The 4,022-nt window shown below is 45.2% G+C and overlaps 1 pseudogene; it reads left to right on the forward strand.

Moving 5' to 3' along the window:
• Window positions 1–305: 305 nt before the first annotated feature.
• On the forward strand, window positions 306–1,244 carry LOC123252833 (annotated as a pseudogene).
• Window positions 1,245–4,022: the final 2,778 nt, after the last annotated feature.

The following is a 4,022-nucleotide window of genomic DNA, read 5'->3' on the forward strand; positions in this document are numbered from 1 at the left end:
TAGCCCGGTTTTACAGTTGAGGGATCTGAGGCAGACAGATCTTAAGTGATTTGTCCAAGGTGATGCAACTAGTAACTGTCTGAGGCCACATTTGAACTCAATTTTTACTGTCCCGGGTTCTTAGCACTGTGGCGCCACCTGGTGGCCCTCAGAAGTGAGGTAGTGGGGAAGAAGATGCTCTTCTAAGACATGAGCTTAGAGAAGGGAACAAATCTCCGGAAAGGTCCTGATGCATTTCTTTGTCTTCTCGTCCTCAAGTTGTCTGAGAGGAGCAGGGCTTTCTGAGGCTGGAGTCAACCACCACCATGGCTGTGTGCCCCACATCTGGGCGGCTGGATTACATTCATGACAACACCACGGAAAGGAACGCAAATGGGACTTTAGTTCCTGGGCCTGAGGCACCTGGAGAATTTGACTTAGGCTACTGGATGGAGATCCTCATTCTGGTCATCGCTCAGGTAGGGCTGGGAGTGAACAGCCTCGTCCTGTGGCTCCTGGTCTTCCCCCAGAGCAGCCCCTTCTCCATCTACATCTTCCACCTGGCCAGGGCCGTCGCCCTTTTCCTTTGCTGCCAAGTTGAGTTTTTCGTACAGAAGTTTGTTAAATCCCTTAACCTCCTCTCTGAATTGCCGGAGGCAGGAATCTGCGTCACCCTCATGTCCTTTTTCATGAGCTTGAGCCTGCTGGAGGTGATCAGCACCGAGTGCTCCAGCTCTGGTACCTCTGTCACGGCCCAAGCACAGGTCTGCTGCTGCATGCGCCGCCATCTGGGCTTTGGCCAGCCTCTTCTGGGCTCTGCATTTTCTTTTCTGTTTTCACGAGCACAGAGGCCCTCTCTGTTTTTCCTTCGTCCTTGTCCATACCGTGTGGTTCTTCCTCTTCACTGGTGTGCTGTCTCTGTCCAGCCTGACCCTGGTGCTGAGGGTCCAGTGCAGCTCCCAGCCTGCAGCCGCCCAGGCTCTACCGCCTGGTCCTGCTCACCATCCTCGTGTTCCTGCTCTGCGGCCTGGTCCCCGAGATCGAAATATTTGTACGGAGATTGGACCTCGTTTTCATATCTGATTGGCTCCCTTGGCTCCTGGCCTGCGTGAACAGCAGCACGAACCCTTTCGTTTACTTCTCTCTGGGCAGCCAAAAGCGAGCTCCTCAGGGTGCTCCTCTAGAGGGCCCTGAGAGACGAGTAAGAGTTGGGAATTCAGAAGAGGGACACCTCTCACACCAACACCCTGGAGACTTCATCCTGAGTCTAAGAACAAGATGCTCAGACACAGGAGCCAATGAAATAAGCCCCTGCTCCAAGCCCACATGTAGCCTCCTTCCCACTACCCAGAGAGGTGAACCAGGATTTTCCCTTCCCAGTCCCTTATGCTGGTACCTAGGGGTTGAATTGTAAGTGTTGAATAAGTATTTACTAAGCTCCTACTATATACGCCAGACGTGGTACTAAACACTTTGTAAATATCTCATTTAATCTTCACGACAGCTCTGGGAAATGGATGCTCCCATAATCCCCATTTTACAGTTCAGGAACTGAGGTAAGTAGAAGTTCAGTGACTTGCCCAGGGTCCCAAATCTCGTCAATGTCTCAGGTTGGATTTGAATCCAGGTCTTCCTGACTCTAAGTCCCATGTCCCCTGCATTCTGGAGCCCACTAGCTGGCTGAAGATTCCAGGTTTTACCTTGGAAGTGAGACTCAGGGTATCTTCTGACAGGAGTTCAACAGAAAGCCATTCTAACAAATGCCACTCTGTCTGTTCTGGAGAGTAGAGAAGGGGAAACCCATCCTCTAAAGCCCCATGGCTCCCTGCTCTCTCCTTGTCAGTCTCTGTAAATGAAGGAATAAAGTCAGGGATCAGACTCTTCAAGGTTCCATGGGCCATGTTCTCCCACCTTATGTTCCTTCCTCAAGCTTTAGCCACATGGATTCCTCAGGCCTCCTTTCCTTCCTGTCCTAAACAGAGGAGACTCCAGTTGAGCAATGCCCTTCTATCTCCCCCTCCAGTCCCTACTCCTACTCCCTTCTGTAAGAGGGAAATTTTAGGTATTATATATATATAATGTATGGCTGCCAGGAATGAATAATTCAGATTGATTCCATAATTAAAATAGACCCAAGTCAGGATCAGGTTTAAGGTAGTTTATTTACAATTAGGATGGGCAGAAGGCAAGGGAAATAGAGAGAGGGAGAGGCTAGTCCGGGCCTCTAGAGAGGGTTAAAAGGCTAATTAACTAGATTACACGCCCCAAGGCCTTAGTAATCAGAGAGGCAAGAACCCTACTTAAGGTAGAGAGTCTGGAAAACACCGAGGTAGGCCAAGGAAGTCAGCCTAACTTACCCACGTGACCATTCAGAGTAGAAGCAGCCTGAGGTCTCAGCCTAGATCCTTCAGCACCAAGTTCAAAGCGGGAACTGCCCAACAGGAAGTAACCAACATACTTGAAGAGATAGTGTCTCTCGTCACTTCCTGTGGGTCCACCTCTAATTCAAGTGGACAAATGGCAGCCTCTACACTGATTTGGACTACCCAAAGGGAAGTCCCTTGTTCTTGATTTGTTACTTATTGTCACATATGGGTAACTCATCTCCCCTCCCCATTAAGGGAGGTGGGGATGACATCATCTCTGGTAGATAGAGTTTTAACTATGTTTTAACTATGAATGGGTTTAAGCTAATTCTATTCACACACTCCCTCCTGATGATCATATTGGGTGCCTCGTCACCCCAAGTGATCATTTTACATAATCATCTTATACCCACAAAGGTCTTCTAACTACGATAGTTAGAGATAAGAGGAGAATGGAAGAGAGAGAAGGCAAAACCAATGTTTTGCTAAGCGCATTGATAAGAAACCAATTGGGGGCAGTCCCCTGTTGGCATAACATGTACTGTTATTTAAAGTAGCTGTTCAAACCTCATCATTTCAATCAGTTGTACCCCAAAGTTCATTCTGGATCGCTTGATGCAACAAACCCCATCAGTTCAATCAGTTGTAACCCAAAGTTCATTCTGGATCTCTTGATTAAATGTAGAATCTTTAGGCATCTCTCTGCAAGCAGTTCATTCTCTGGATTAAGGAATCAGCAAGTTTCTTTCCTTGAGAAATTTTCTCAAACAAAATAAAAAAATTAAATCTTGGATTTTATAAAAATACAATCCCCCCTGACATGAGTATTTAAAAAGAAATACCCAGATCAGCTCAGGATACAAGGTTGAGTTATGGGGTTGTATGAGTCAATTCAAAAGCAAGAAACAAAAGTATAAAAAAGAAAATCAAATAGAAGAAAATCGAAACTTTGGAAAAAGAAAACATTAAATCAGAATCAAAATATCCAAAGTTATGTTTATAAAATTTCTGAATGAAAAGAAATTCATAACAGGCCCTTGTATTAGAGTCCAATTAATGTAATTTCCATCCTACTAGTTTGTAGGACACAATGCAGTAATACTGCACTTACCCATTTGCAGCCAAGACTATGGGAAGTTGCCATTCTATAAGAGAGGGGAAAAAAGGACCTAATTTATATGCAAGGGAAGTGCCTGTCATTCCCTTCACTCTCAAGAATATATGAGTGAGCCAGATGATGGCCAACCTGTGGTACCTGACTGGCACTGTAGTTCAAAGAGTCCTACATCTTAACATATGTTAAGTGTCTCAACTTCGATTCTTACACTGAGTCCAAGTCCTTAGTATTGGCATAGGAGTACTTCAATCCCACCTGTATTTGTATGATCTTTTTTCACCTTGTGCTCCTTGGCACTGTGCAGATTTTCTCATCAATCCCATTGGGATTGGTTGGTTGGTCTCCATGACCTTGTGCTTTCTTAGCACTATTAGCGGCTCTTGTGTTCCCTTCTCCTGGAATCAGACAGAAGCATTAATCACAGTCCCATAACATTTAACGATATATGGCAGGTTCCCAAAGTCTAAAGCCTTGTGAGTAAGCAGTAATATTACAGCAAATATATATTAAAATTATAGCATTGCAAAAAATAATAAAAAATTAAGTGATTATATGTACTT

This window comes from Gracilinanus agilis, chromosome 6, assembly GCF_016433145.1.
Source record: "Gracilinanus agilis isolate LMUSP501 chromosome 6, AgileGrace, whole genome shotgun sequence".
Lineage (NCBI taxonomy): Eukaryota > Metazoa > Chordata > Mammalia > Didelphimorphia > Didelphidae > Gracilinanus > Gracilinanus agilis.